This window comes from Myotis brandtii, unplaced genomic scaffold, assembly GCF_000412655.1.
Source record: "Myotis brandtii unplaced genomic scaffold, ASM41265v1 scaffold84, whole genome shotgun sequence".
Classification (NCBI taxonomy): Eukaryota; Metazoa; Chordata; class Mammalia; order Chiroptera; family Vespertilionidae; genus Myotis; species Myotis brandtii.
The window spans coordinates 763,714-780,358 of NW_005371410.1; positions in this window are offsets into that span (position 1 = coordinate 763,714).

The window sequence follows — 16,645 nt, forward strand, 5'->3', positions numbered from 1 at the left end:
CTTTTTGAGAAAACAGCAGACACAGGAGAAGCTCTGGAAACAGAGTAGAAGTTATCCTTGTAAGGGAAGTTTACATTTACAAAGGAAATCTCTAGTTATAAGGGTGTTAACTGTAAATCACAAGAAACTCTTGCCAATAGAGAGGGCACCCACTTAAACAACCATACCTTGTTTACTGTGTTTCCTGGTAACCTTGGGGTAATTTGCCTTCCTTCTCCCTTCATTTTTTTCTTTTGTCTTCTAGCTGAAGATGGTATTTAAGGTGGTGGATTAGGCCATCTGTGAACTTACTCATTTTTCCTGGGTATCTGCCATGTATACATGAAGTGTACATGTTAATGAACTCTGTTTGTCTCTTTTTAATCTTTTATTACAGGGGTCTCAGCCAAGAACTCAGAAGGGTAGAAGGAAAAATTATTTTCTCCCCTACAGATTCAAAATATCATTTGCAAGCCATACCAACAGGATTTTATGAGTGTGTACTACTATAAGAGAAACTGAGGCACATTAAAAATGTATTTTTTTAGCGAAAACCAAATTGAATCAGGCAGTACCAAACTGGAAGTGACTGGGAGTGTTTTAACTGACAGGTACTCAGGAAGAGAAAAGGTGGAAATAAAGTGAGGAAATTATTGATTGGTTATAACTGAAAGCCTAGTTGCCTGATTGGTTGTCTTTAGGTTTCAATTTTGCCATCTTGAGGCATTTCAGGCTTAGATTTGGTTTGCTAACACCTCAGTATTAGAGAACATCAGTTTAATGGCATCCTTGTTAAATTAATTGAACAGTACACATGTGGATATGTGTTCATGTCTGTGCATTAGTGTGTGTTTCTGAAGGGCAATGTGAGTAAAAGGGAGGAATTGAATTATGCCAGGGTTTCTAATTTTAGCACATTGGGTAGGTACATGGTTCTGTTATTTACTGTGTTAGAAACAATGGGATGAATAGCTTTGGGTGAGTGGGAATCATGTACTCTTCTTAGGGTTTATTTAATTTGAGATGCTTATGGGACTTCCAAGTGGAGATGTCAGAGAGGCATCTATGCTTTTCCAGCATTTAATTCTGAATCTGGAACAGAGCCAGTACTTAATCAATATTTGTTGAGTGAATTTCAGGGAAGAAGACCTCCCGGTATGAAAAGATATATAGCTCCCTAGGTATTGACTGTTGCCTGAAAGTTGCTCTAGCAGAGATCAAAGCTTTGCTCTTACAGGTGGAATAACAGAAAAATATAAACAACCACCACAATAGCAAACAATCAATTCACAAATTATGGAGAGGTCACACATTAATTTAATTTACAGTAAGCTGTACATGACAAACACCAGAACCTTCTTGAAAGCAGATTTCTGAAGGTAAACTTCTGGTATTGGAAGGGAAGAAGGTGCTAAACTATAAGTCCCTTGCAAGCGTGTTCTATTTAATAGAGTGTCTGCAGTGGCTACCACAAGAGCTCACTGAATGCTATTTTGAACAAGATGCCTAAGATGAATTTTGCTCAAGGCCAATGCTGTTCCATTAAAGTAAATTTTGTGACTACAAATTCTTTAGGGAATCTGAACATTGTCTGAAAGTCATTCTCTTTCTACAACTACATCATATTCACATCACATATTGTTGTCTTCTTAGCTTTATCTAGTCAAAGACTCCATACAGATCAAGGTCACAGAATTACTCATATTACGTTGAGATGGGCAGAAAAAAATATAGTTTCCATATTTGGAGGCTGGTTCAAAATTTAGTCCAGTAGGATGAATGATCTCTGTGTTGTTATTCAGATTCTTCCCTACACCCCTGTCCTCTCTTAAGATGGTGTCGTAGTAAAAGAGAACGATCTTCATGGCTTCGGGGAAAGGGGTTTCCCCATGATTCTCCTGGGGTGAATGCTGACTGATGCCCACTGATACCTGGTTTAGCTGGCTGCCTCCTCTGAACTTCTGGCAGCTGATGAATTTGCAGTATATTTCATAGCTCAATCATGGTCCAGGAGCCTCTTCCTATTGACTGGCCTCCTCTTCATGTTGCCTGCTTCTGTAGATCACTCTGTGCCTCTGCCAAGTCCGCCAAGAGTTCCTGGACTAGGCCATCCACCACACCGCCTTGGGCTCACCTGGCTACCTGCAAGGGCTCTAGGACTCTCCATTCAGTCTGTGACACACACATATATGACTGCCTACCCATCTATCCCTATGCCCTTTCTTCTTCAGACCTCCAAGGGGGGGAGAGAGAGTTTTTCCTTGCCATCTTCTCCTTTTTCTCAAAGTTAACTCTGTCTTCTCTATTTCAATGAAGCTAAAAAGGAAAAGGGGTATGAGGCATAAGGAAAAGGACATTGGAAATTATTCTGAAAATATACTGCTTACACAAATTTGGAGTCTGTGGACACCAATGAGAAGCCTGGGATGTAAAATAAGGCCATGAAAAGATATTCCTGATGACAAAGTGCATCCATCCAGAAGTAAGAAAATTGGCCCCTGGAGGAAGACTGTCACATCTCTTTGTTTTTTGTTTTCTTTTGTTACCATAGTGTCTTCACCGGCAAATGAAAGTCTTGCTTCTCCAGTAGCACAGAGCAGAGTGTCTAAGAAAATGAAATTGATTTGAATGAATGAGTTCTTCTGGAGCCTACCGTGCATTCTGCACTCTGCTTAGTGCTGAGGAAGAGAACAAGGAAAAAGGCACATTTACTACCCACAAATAGGCTACAAACTTCTTGGGGAAACATGGCCCACACCTATAACTAATGAGATCAGGTGGGAAAGGATCGTTGGGGTCAGTGTGTGGCATTGACCTTGAATGCTAGAAGAAACAAGGAGTGGAAACCACTGTGAGCTTGGGGATCTCTAGACACAATCTCACACACGAGGTGCTGAGGATGGCTGTGTTGCAGATGCAGACAGGCAGAGGTGAGAAAGTCAGAGGTGTAGAAAGGAGGAAGGTATGGGGAGCAGCAAGACCCAAAACTTTGAAGTATCACCGAATAGAACTGCATGTCCAATATGGTAGCCACTAACATTTAAAATGTGACTAGTTCAAATAGAGATATACTGTAACAATAAAATACATACCAGATGTTGAAGTTTAATTTGAAAAAACTGTGAAATATCTCATTAATAAATTTTAAAAATATTGATCACATGTTGAAATATCACAGGATGATATTCTAAATATATTAGATCACATTATTAAAATGATTTTTTCTATTTCTTTTTCCTTTTTAAAAAATATGGCTACTAGAAACTTTACTGTAGCTTGCATTGGATTTCTCTTGGACAGCACTGGGAGAGAGAAAGCTGTCAGGAAAAGAAATGGGCCTGTGTGCCCAGTAGGTCTCCTTGGTCACAAGAAGAACCCTGTCTCATCTAAAAACAAACAAACAAAGTTCTATAGGAAAGTGATTGATCATTCAGGATGACAAGCAACCAGAAATTGAGTAATATTTCTAAATGAACCTTTATTATATGGCTTTCATACAAACTCCAGCAGTTTCATACATGTAAAAATTAAGACAGCCTGGCTGAAGTGGCTCAGCTCGTTGGAGCATCGTCAGGGCACATACCTGGGTTGCAGGTTTGATCTTCAGTCAGGACACGTACAGAAAGCAACCAATTGATGTTTCTCTCTCACAATGATATTTCTCTCTCTCTCCCTCCCTCCCTCTTCCTTACTCTCTCTAAGCATGTCCTTGGGTGAGAATTAAAAGAGAAAACAATAAAATAAATAAGACAGAGATGGGTAAGACAACTTTAGTGTATAAGAATCTGTGGCCTTGGCACTAACTCTCAGGTCCCCTCAGGTTCTGCAAGTATAACTATAACTTTGGAGCTGGGTGGCAATGATGGGGCAGCTAGAAAGAAAGCTGGGCCCTAATCAGTTTGGCTCAATGGAGAGAACGTCGGCCTGGGGACTGAAGGGTCCCAGGTTCGATTCCGGTCAAGGGCATGTATCTTGGTTGTGGGCACATCCCCAGTAGGGGGTGTGCAGGAGACAGCTGATCGATGTTTCTCTCTCCTCGATGTTTCTAACTCTCTATCCCTCTCCCTTCCTCTCTGTAAAAAATCAATAAAAAATATTTTAAAAAAGAGAAAAAAAGAAAGCTGGCTGTACTGGGTAGAGTCTGGAGTGTCAAGCGCAGAATTTTGGGACTTGATTTTCCTAGGCCATAAGGAATCTTAAATACCCCTGACTCTCCCACCCTTTCCTTTGCTTGTCTAATGAGTGTAGCTTTCTGAGCAGGTCTTGTCTTGCTGCTGACTTTCACTATTCATGCAGCTTGGGTGTTAGAGCAATGCCCTTGATCGCCAAAGGAGGAAATCAAAGGGAATTCTAAAAGACAGGGTCAAACCTTTCTGGGTGTCCTCAAACCTCTTTTAGAATCACTGTGCATGCAGTATGTGGTCAAACCTGCCAATGGAGGACCTTTTGCAGGCCTGGGTGACAGTTTGGAACTGTTATTATCTTGTAGCCAGAAACCCTGCTGCCCTCTTGTCTTCCAAGTCTCTTAAGTATCTTGAAATCCTTTCCCCAACTTGTGTTAAGTGCTGCCTGACTTCCATTTGCAATGCCCAGCTCCTTCCTGGAAGATTCGAAGCATCCAACTTACCTGTCAGATAAAAGGGAACGATGACCCCTTGTTCAAAACCTGCTGCCCTTGAGGCTGTTGTCTGGGAAGCAGGTCTGAGTGGGGCAGGCCTCACAGTAACAGAAGACATGTCACTTCAGGGTGTCATCTGAGGTTGGTGATAATTATAGTCAATAAGGCCAATGTGAGAGGAGTGAAAAAGAGACGTTATAAACTTGGGTAACCTTATTACTGCTTGGGACACAGAGATTTATTTTCTAGATTCCTCAAGCCTTTCTCGAGAGATTTTGTCCCATAAGTCTCGCTGACAGATTTATCCTGGACTCCTGTCATCGATGGCTGTCTACCCACTCAGCAGGCAGAAGGCAAAAGTGGGAAAGATAACTGGCAGCTGAGAGGTTTGTGAACCAGTGCCATGGAGTGGACATAAATTATGTGCAGTCTGCAAGGCTTCAGCTACTGCTTCTGAATTGTCCTAGATTTCCCCCTTGGGATGGTATTGCTGCTGGCATTAGCCTTATTGTCTGCAGTGGTAATTAGAGATGTAGGCCTTGCCTACAGGGCATGTGCAGGCTATCACAATTCCTCTCACAGAAGAGGGTGGTGATGGGGGAGGGTTTGGTTACACCCACTAAAACAGGGCAGGCAGAATCCTATGACACCAGGCTTCCTGAGAGCATTTGCAGGTACTTCCAAACAGGTAGACAGGCCCGCTGCTCCCCTCCACCAGAACCACCACTCACGGCCAAGGGCAAGATTCCTGTTTGACTTTGGTTCAACCTGAGTGACAGAAGTTTTAGAACATAGTTTTTTTTTTAAACTATAGTATGGCCCTCCAACGGTCTGAGGGACAGTGAACTGGCCCCCTGTTTATAAAGTTTGAGGACCCCTGTTTTAGAAGAAGGGAGTGATGGCATAAAGGAAATAAGGGAAGACATGTTAGAAAAACCACAGCACGTTAGTCCTAGAGAGACTTTTAAAGATATCAAGTGCCAGGTTTTATCAGCCTTTCTTTTGCCTTTGGTCAGCTTTTTTTTTTTCTGATAGATGATCCCAAGCTCCCGCACACATTCAGATGTGAGCCATCTTTTGTTGGCCCACAGCTAGTGGTTAATTACTCATTTCTTTCTTCGTTTTTTTTAAATATGTTTTTATTGATCTTAGAGAGAGAGAAAGGGAGAAGGAGAGATAGAAACATTGATGTGGCTGCCTCCTGCATGCTCCCTGCTGGGGATTGAGCCTGCAACCTGGGCATGTGCCCTGACCAGGAATCGAACCAGCAACCCCTTGGTTCATGGATCAATGCTCAACCACTGAGCAACACTGGCTGGGCTCTTGTCTCATTCTCTCATTCTCCCCCTGTTGTAATTCTATTTGGTACATGTCCGAATTTTTCTGTTGTCACTGTATTGGGGGAGAAAATGAACAGAAAATCAGGGAGCTGCTCTGGTTGAAGCTGGGATGGTGTGCAACCCAGACATAACTCATTCACCTCTGACCACCCCACCCCAGAGCCCTTCAGGGGAATCAACCACTTCCAGTTCAGTTGAATTCCTCTTTTTTGGGTTAATGAAGCTGAGACGCTGTGTTTGAAAGGTGCAGGGTCTTGTCCAGGGTCACAAAGCCCATGGGTATCAGTGTGGCCATTCTGATTCCCAAGTTACTGCCCAAACCAGAAACTGCCAGACTGCACCTGAATTCCTGTTGTATAAATTTCTCAGAGCTAAGAAGTGATTGAATAGGCCAAGTCAAGGAATAACTAGAATGTTCTACAGAAACACATTGGAACACAACTAAGAAATAGCACCACTCCTTCCAATTCCCTGTTCCCTGTGCATACCCAGAGGGTTCATGCCTGAGCACGTTGCAGGGTCTTGTCCAGGGTCACAAAGCCCATGAGTATCAGTGTGGCCATTCTGATTCCCAAGTTACCGCCCAAACCAAAAACTGCCAAACAGCATCACCAGACTGCACCTGAATTCCTGTTGTATAAATTTCTGAGAGCTAAGAAGTGATTGAATAGGCCAAGTCAAGGAATAACTAGAATGTTCTACAGAAACACAAAATTGGAACACAACTAAGAAATAGCACCACTTTTTCCAATTCCCTGTTCCCTGTGCATACCCAGAGGGTTCATGCCTGAGCACGTCTTCCCTGGTCTGGGGAGGGAGACAAGGAAGGTTGAGGCAACAACTGGAAAATTGCCTGCGGAGATAGTTGTTCACTTTTGCATCCCCTAGCCCCGCTCCCAGGTATGGATGCTGTCTCATTGAAGGCTGGATCTGAGGACAGACAAATAGAATCTAAATGGTTTTATATCTTTGAGAGGAAGAATTATTTTCTCAAAACTTCTTTCTTGCAACCAGGACTCACGGGCAGGTGACCTGTGCAGTTGTATAGGGCACCAAGCTCAGAAGGGCTCCTCATTTCACTGAATGCACTGCTGCTGCCATCTTGAGATTCTTAATAATTTTGGAACATGAAGGCTGGCATTTTCATTTTGCAGTAGGCCCTGCGAATCGTGTATTCAGTCCAGCCTGCAAACCAGTTTGGTATATGTGTGTTCGTGGTGAGGATGGTGGGAAAGTTATGTTTGTAAGGGAGTTGTGACCCCTTCTGATTTGTAGTCTCTAAAAAAATTTTTGTGGAAACATCAGTTAATAACATTACATAAATTTCAGATGTACGACATCATAACTTAATATCTGTATACTCTATTGCAGCAGTCGCTAACCTTTCTTGAGATTCTTAATAATTTTGGAACATGAAGGCTGGCATTTTCATTTTGCAGTAGGCCCTGCAAATCGTGTATTCAGTCCAGCCTGCAAACCAGTTTGGTATATGTGTGTTTGTGGTGAGGATGGTGGAAAAGTTATGTTTGTAAGGAAGTTGTGACCCATTCTGATTTGCAGACTCTAAAAACATTTTTTGTGGCCACATCAGTTAATAACATTACATAAATTTCAGATATACGACATCATAATTTAATATCTGTATACTCTATTGCAGCAGTCGCTAACCTTTTGGACCTCATGGACCACTGGTTTGAGTCTATTGCATGCTCACTGCTAAAAGTCTAGTTTCTTTCTGTTACCGTTGACCCCTTTTACACAATTTTCCCTCCCCAACCCCTTTTATCCCTGATAACTAACCACCATTCTATTGTCTGTATCTATGAGTTGTTGTTTTTTAATAGTTTGTTACTTTCTTGTTTTATATTCCACATATGAGTGAAATGTTTTTGTCATTTTCCATCTGTCTATTTCACTTAGCATAATAACCTGAAGATTCACCCATATAGTCACAAATGGCAATGTTTTATAAATTTGCCTGTTCTGGAATAAAAATATATGTTTAATTCAGAGTAAAAAAAAATCTGTACTATGTGAGAAGCCTGTGGTTATACTGAATTTGGTATCTCACCTTTAGGAGTTAAAAGACCAGTCATTTCTCAGTGCCTTGTGCTATTTTTGGCTTATAGATCCTGAGACTCAAATGCATGACCTTTTCTAGCCAGCGCTTGCCTTGCTGGCTGTCAGGTTATCACAGGTCAGGGCTTTGGTGCTTCGTCTCTGGTCCTCCCCTTGGGTACAGAACGAGAGCTCATAATGAACTAAGGAGTTACAGTGTTGTTTATCATCCTTCTAGTTCATAATATTTAAGATAAATAATCAAATTACTTCTAGAAATTTCAGGTCATTACATTTAAAAGACGCAGTGTTATTTTTCAAGGTAAATCTTGAAAAATGCCAACATCATAACAAATTAGTTTATTCCTATAATCTTTCCTAAAGTCATAATAAAATATATATTGGGTATTTGCAAGAAGACATTAGAAAGTAAATGTTTTATAATATAATTATTAGCAAGATTATCAACATCAGGTTTAAGACACTAGAATGAAGAAAAATAACAATGAAAGAACATAAATAGCTAAATTTAAAAAAAGGATAATGTAATTCAAGATCTCATTTGTCAAGAAATGTCAAAAACCAGAAGTTGACTTGATTCTGTAATTTAAAGTGAGGCTGGGGCCAATTAGCCCTGTCATCTGGTTCTGTAGCTACTGCTGTTTGTAAATATGTGTACATGGAGTACCTTGTATGGCTGGGTAGTTTTGACCTGTCATCTGCTCTCAGCCTTCTCAGAGAAGCTGATCAGAATACTGACCCTCATTTTAAAAAGACTGTGCAATATGTTTGAGGTCCTTATGTTTTTTTTCGTCATAGACATAGAAAACTCAAGTATTTACAGGGGCCAGTGGGTATGTGCCTGGGTGAGGACTGGGATGAACCGAAGAGCCAGGTTCAGTCCCAACGATTCAGCCAGTACCCTATGATTTTGTGTTGACTGGGGCATAAGTAAGAAAGAGTAGAGGGGAGAGACGACATCTTAGAGATGTGATTATCAGACTCAGTTTCTTTTATTTATATTTATTATTATTATTATTAATTTATTCCTCACCCAAGGATATTTTTCATTGCTTTTATTTATTTTTCATTGCTTTTTTAAAATTAAATCCTTATTGTTGAAAGTATTACATTGGTCCCCTTTCTCCCCCCGCCCCCCATTAACCCCTTCTTTTTTTTTTCAGTTTTCTGCTGTTATTTTATTATCATCATCATTTCTGTCATTGCTGTTAGGAACTCTGTTGTAGGTTCTTTATTCCTTGTGGTTGTCTTAGTGTTTTTTTTTGTTTGTTTGTTTATTTGTTTGTTTTTATTAACCCCTTCTAACCTGCCCCTGCCCTTGCCCCCAGGCCTTCTCCACCATATTGTCTCTGTCCATGGGTTATGCATATATGTACAAGTTCTTTGTTTGATCTCTTCCCACCCACCCTCCTTTCATTGCTTTTAGATAGAGTAGAAGGGGGGGGGAGAGAGAAACATTGATGTGAGAGAGACCTGTCTATTGGTTGCCTCCTACAGACACTATTACCATGCTGGGATCGAACCTGCAACCGGAGTGCTTGCCCTTGACAGGGAATTGAACCCATGACCCTTTGGTGCGTGAGCAGAGGCTCTATCCACTGAGTCAAACTGGTCAGGGCAGACTTGATTTATTTTCATAAATGAAAATAAACACGTTCTGTTTTCATTGGGACAATCCCTTCCTCATTCTAATTCAGTGGACACTGGTATCACCTGGTTTCTTCTTCATGGACTCCATTTGCCTAACTACAAAATAGGAGTGAAACCTCCTGATCTTCACTTCACATTAAAGATTAAATAATAGGAGGAGGTAAAGACATTTCTGTTTAAGAAATGTGCAATGAAAAGGACATGTGGAGAAGAGGGGAAAATAGAGCTATTCTTTGACTTAGTCAACATGATAGATATGCACATTATTCTGACATATTTTATGGCCTGGGTATATTTTAATGGGAAAATGACCTAAGAGATCACACCATTTCTTACTTTAAATCCTGAAATTTTGTGAAATCAGATGATTGACTTCTTAAGATGTATGGACTATTTTCCTTATTGGTGAGCTGATATAAAATTGATAACTTTTTTTATCAAGTCAATAAATAAAATAGCTTTTAAAGTCATTATAATTTATCTGTATATGGAATTATAATCACTCCTGTGTAAACTGTGTAATTTTAGATATTAAATGTTATGGTATCAAAATAAATGTCTCCCACCAGCCAATTTCATAGATTACCCATCTTCTTTTCTAAAAGGGAATGTAAATAGGTTTATTTTTATAGAAATGTGTGTGGTTTGGTGTATGTATATGATGTGATGATGTATGTATGTATTGTGTGGAGTGTGCATGTGTATGTGTTTATGATGTAGTGTGAATGTGTGTGTGGTGGGTGGTGTGTGTGTGTGTGTGTGTGTGTGTGTGTGTGTGTGTGTGTTTGTCCCTTCCCAAAGCGCTGCTTTTTGATGGCTCAATGCCATGGCCAAGAGTTGACTACAAGACCCTCAACTTCAGGCATGTCAACTTGCTATTACCCCCTTCAATGTCTCTCTTCCTCCTTGCTTGTTGTTTTGGTTTCATGCCATAGCTCCTATTCTCTCCACCAGCTTAGTTACTTGTCTCCTAGGACTCTCTTCAAAGCCAAGTGTAAATCTGCTAATGATTTGCTTCCTTGTCTCTAGCTTCACCCTTTCAAATTTCCATTGTGAACCATCACAGGCCTTCTTCCCATCATACTTTTTCTTTTTTCCTCCCCCTGGATATTTCCTATGTAATCTTCTACCTCAAATTCTTTCTTTATTTCTTACAGCTTAGTTTATTCTTCTGTCTTTGAACCACACCTTATTACCTGATTCTCAAATTCTTCCTCTTGTTTCCCATCTATTTTTCTTCCCCATGTAGACCAACACATTTGTTTTTCTTTACCCCATTATCTGCTTTGAGAAATGAAATCACAATTTCTCCCTCATCTTTCTCCTCCTATTCTTTGCCTCTCTCCTCTTTTCTCCTTTGTCCTTCTACCCTTTTTACTTTCTCAGCTACTTTCAAAAAGCATTTAAGACAGCTTTCTAAAATGTTTACAATATGGTGAAATTAAAGAAATAAAAAGCGAGTCTTCAGGAGAATCAGAATAGAATATGTGACGTGAATGAAAAGTGAGTTTAGGCAGCAACCTCAGCCATGGGTCATATTCCCCAGAAACTCCTTGCTTTTTCCTCTTGTTCATCTTGATAAGCTTTCCTCACTGGAAGCACATCAGAGAAACCTTCCCAGGGCTCAAGGGTCAAAAGACACTGTGATCCCTTAGTCGACAGTTTGTTGGTACCATAGCTAAAGGCCTGGGTGACAACAACTGGCCTTTGAGAGTATCTAAATACCAGCCATTTCATTACAGACACACAGCCCTTAGTGACATCTGCTTTTCAAAAGGAAAAATACCAGTCATGACAAAGGGGTTGGGTGTCACCCCTTGTCTGCATTTAGGCCTCATCACAGGGGAACCCAAGAGTGGATCATGTATCATCCCCAATGATATGTCAGCTCCACAGGACAGCACCTGCCTTTCCCTGTCTAGTTTACAAAAGCCTGGGAGAAGGTTCATGAGGCCCCTCGCGCCTTTCCCTTCAGGCTCCGACTGGACACCATGTCTGCCTCCGGAGTTTCCTGAGCTTTGGAAACATTGTGATGTCTTGATAGCTGGTTAAACTATTGATTTGGATTTTCTTAAACATTTCTTCTTCCTCCTTCTGGAAACTTTTGCCTGTTTGTGGCATCTGCCCCATTCTCTGTAAACCCTTAGGCAAAGAATTCATTTCATTATTATTATTATTATTATTATCATTATTATTGCCTCTTCTGGCAGTAAATTTCAATTGCCATTACTTTGAACTCTAGTTCCTTATATATTTAAAAAATGTCTTATTGGTTTCAACCTCTTACATAATTAATATTGTGTTCATTCTGCACCTTTGTGTGTCTTACTTTTTACCCTATCTATAATAATTGAGGACTTGATATTTTATTCCTTGCCTAAATGCTCCTTTTTTGCCTTTGAATGATCTTCCCAACACCCATCTCCTCTCCCCTCAGGTCCTCCCTCTCCCTTGCTTTACTATTTATTACCATGCATTTCCTATTGGCTGGTAGTCACTTATCTTACTGTTCCATTTTTCTTCTCCCTTCCACCCTATTGCTTCTTCCCACTGTCACTCTTGCATATTTTTTCAACCACCTAAGACTGATCTGCCTTGAGAGGATTTGCTGCTGCTGCTAGCACAGGCCCTGTTATAACACAGAAATCCAGCCCACCCATTTCCTTCGCCGTTCTCCTTGCCATAAACAGCCAAGTTAATTCAAGTTCCTATCCATCGTTTAGGAAATCACTCTCCAGCCATATGGGATAACTTACAGCTGCAAATAAAAATTCCCCAATGTTTTGCTCCTCACAAGTTTTCACTTCCCCAGCAAGGCTTGGGAAGTCCAAGATGTTAACATCCCTAGGGAGTGCATGGTTTCATGAAAATCCACTTTCCACTTCTAGAATATTTCTTCTACTGACATAGACTTGACTTTTCAATAACGTTATAAAATGTCACCGCTTTTCTCTTCTGCCCCTACTCCCACCTCGGCCTAGATTTCTTTTTTAAGGAAGGCAATTTTGAGTTCTCAACTTAATTTGCTTTTCTCAACTCATAGGCTAAAGGAATTATCCTACATAAATATAGGCTGTAGGCTCTTTCTCACTCTAACTTACGAGTAAAAAGTCACATTAAAGTAAAAAGGCCATTTTATTTAAGTTGATTCTGTTTCTGTGGTTTTGGGGGGAGACTACTTTCTACATGGTTACAATGGCAATGCTTGGCATTGCCTCAAACCCAGCCACTCATGTGCAAAGTCAGGGCCCTGTAAGAAGTTATGGTGCCACATGGAGTCACATGCAACCTGATCTTTCTCCAGAGATGTTATAGAATTACTTTGGAATAAAAAATAGGCACTGAATATACTTTGGTATGGTGTATGTCATGGAGATAATCTCTGTAGATCGATTGATTGACTCATTCACTCATTCATTCATTATTCATTCCAAAGCCTACCTGAGAATAGAGACAAAGCTGGCCATACAATCACTTTGATCTAGCCCATGTCTGTACAGTTTGATAGAAATAATTTCTTCGAGGACATGGTTTCATACATATTTATTGTCTTGACTTTATTGCTGTTGACTGTTAAGAGATTTCCTACATAGTTGTAAGAGCATCCATTGCTTGTGGAAGGGAATCAGCAGGCATAGATTATTCTCTAGGCTCCACTCTTAGGTCACTCTGTGGTAAATGACAACTCTTAGTTTAGTTGATATATCTTGAGGGCAATGCTTTTCAACCTCTTTCTGGCTCCCAAGGATGCTAAGAGCATGAGATGAAGCAATAGAAAGGAAGAGCAGAGAACTGACTTAATACTACTAGTTAAGTAAATTTGCATTTATGCTGTAGATTTTATAGCCTTGCTTAGTAGATTTCTAATCAACAGTCCCTTGAAAGCTCTACTTTCTGATGTTTTCTAGGATTCCCAGCATATTATGACTAAGATGATAGCTGTTACCTGTGCTACTGTCTTACAGAATATCCTAAAAGCAAGGAACTTTGAAATTGTTTTAATGACCATTGCTTTCTTATTTTCCTGTGCCTCAGTTACACACTTTCAAAATGATCACCTTTGAAATATGATGCCAAATCATTTACTACCCTTTAAAATATACCTTAAATATACACAATACTATTAGTCTCAATATTTGGCTCATCATACTGTCAAGAATTTGGGAAAATTTTCCCTTTTCTCCCTCAAGAAAAAAATCACTAAAATTCTATGTTTGCTGTAGTTCCTGATATTTTTTTTACAGAAATAAAACCATTTTATTAAGTATAGGCTTTGTATAAAAATAGATTGAAATTTAGATCAAGGTTTAAATGACTGGTTCTGGATTCTTGCCTGTCTAAACAGTGGGAAGACATCCTGCTTACCTGGAAGATGAGTGAGAATGGATGGGTCATGGGTAAACATAGGGAAAAAGCTTCCAGAACTGAAGAAAACAGATTGTGTCACCCACACCACTTTGCCTCTGCATTTCTGAGTCCCTCTCATTGCTGGATCTCAGCTACTTTTCAGAAGCCATAATGTATTTTTCAGATTTCACGACAATTATACTTTCTGCTGACCTGATTTTGACTAAAGTGGAGATAAGACCTGCAAAGCCACCCGGAGGATAGTAATCCAATGCTATGGAGAATCACCAGAGACTAACGCAGGCTTTCTCACTCCCCTCACCCGGGAGGGTATCAAAGAACCCTGTCCCTCCACTGGCTTCTGTTCCTGCCACTCAGCACAGAAGTTTCAGGTGGGGCACATGCACTTGGAGGGGCCAGAGATTTTCCTTCTAACCTCTAAACATGACATATACCAGGTTTCCCCAAAAATAGATACATACTTTGAATAATTATTAATTCTAATGGACTAAATCTGAAAAGAAAGAAACATCAATTGAGCTATCAGCTGTTAAGTATATACACATCATTTTTTTGGGAATATCTATATCTATATCTATCTATCTATCTATCTATCTATCTATCTATCTATCTATCTATCTATACCATTCAGCTATGGCCACAATAATGGTCCATTAAAAAACACACACCAAAGTTAGAGGCATACAAAGTAAATGTTTATTTCTTGCTCACATGTGTGTTGGTTGACTGGTCCAGGCTTGACAGGGCTTGACTTAATCTGTGGCTGAGTTCAGGCCATATGTCTCTTATCATTCTGAGACCTGAAGCTCCAGGAAGCTGTTCTCATGGCCACCCATAAGAGGGCAAGCCCTTTTCCATTGTTCCAGCCAACACAAAAGCAAAAAGTCAAAGTCCAGGCATGGGAAGCAGTACCTTGTCTCTCAGAAAGCCATGTTGAAGGTGTGGGTTTAATACTACTGTAGGAGATTGGGACCAGTAATTAAATATACCACAGCCTGTGATCAAGTAACATCAAACCCTTTGGAAATCCTCAAAGACTAAGAGACTTAAAACATGGTTGGAATTTCAAAGGGCAAATACTAACAATAACATGCATTTATTTTTATAGCAAATTATAAGATAATAGAATATTTTACATTATTCCAAGCTCTTTCATCATCAATCTTATTTGGGGTCTCAGATCAAATACAAAATATAACTGTGTGTATATGTTTTTAACCATTTATTGAGTGCTTACTATGAGCTAGGCTTTATGCTAAGAACTGTACATCCATTATGTTATTTAATCTGCTCTGTGTTTCCATGAAGATGGTATTATTATCCCTTTTTGAGAAGTCTGAGCTTGAGAGAACATATGTAACTTAACCAAAGTCACATAGCTGGTAAGAGATAGGAGGCAACCCTCATCCAATGGCGTCAAAGCATGTTTCATACCTACTGTGCTATGTACAGCCCTCCCGTTATAGGAAATCAACATCCCTAGGAGGGAGATGCTATCGTGTTCAGTTTCCAGATCTGCAAGAAGAGAAACAGACATGCAAATGAGTCAGCATCTGACACATGCACAGGGAGCGGTGCCTGCACCAGGATGTGCGTGTCCTGCGCTCAGTCCTTTGGTGGCTTCAGTGCAGGACTGAGACCGGTCCAGATTTGTTTATTTTTAAAGCATTTGTGCCTGTCCAGTGTTCTGTCCCTAGTACTATATATATATACTATTACATACATATGTGTGTGTGTGTGTGTGTGTGTGTGTGTGTGTGTGTGTGATTTTTATTGTTTTCAGAGAGTAGGGGAGAGCGAGACAGAAACATCAATGATGAGAGAGAATCTGATTGGCTGTCTCTTGCATACCTCACATTGGGGATCAAGCCCACAAACCAGGCATATGCCCTGACCAGGAATTGAACCATGACCTCCTGTTTCATAGGTCAACGCTCAACCACTGAGCCATGCTGGCCAGACCTGTCCCTTCTTAAGGCTACCTCTTTCTCTTTGGTTCTTCAGTCCTCACCTAGAGCCGTCTCTTTATAAATCTCTTGGGAGGACTGTGCTGTGATGAAATCACATCACTGCACTCCTCACCACTCTGCCCATTTGGGTTTATTTCTGTTCAGACACAGATTTGGCCAGCAGGGCTGTTGGCAGATATATGCTGAGTTCGTTTCAGGTTGTTCCCAGAGCCCGGCCCACAAAAGGAAGTCAAGCCAAGGATCCCCTGGCTGTTTGGGGGGGCACGTTCAGGAGAGCCTGGGAACAGAGCCTGATGCCAGGGCCTCCCGGTGGGCTGGGCCGGATGGCAGCACAGGGCAACCTGTGTTTCCATACGTTTATATGATTGTATAAAATGATCTTCTAAAGCAGGTTTCTAGGGAAAGAGAAGTCATACAGAGAACCCTGGGGGTGATGAATTGGGGGAACAACAGCTTTTCTTATTTTACTTAGACTTTTGGGGACTTTGGTCTGTGTGTTGACATGGTAAAGAAACCCAGCTCAGTTATACCTGCTTCTCCATCTCTGCTCACAGGTCATGGGATCTGAGGTCCTACCTTAACCTTAGAGTAACTTGGATGAAAGAGCTCTCCCTTAATACTTTATTTGTATCTCCCCTCCC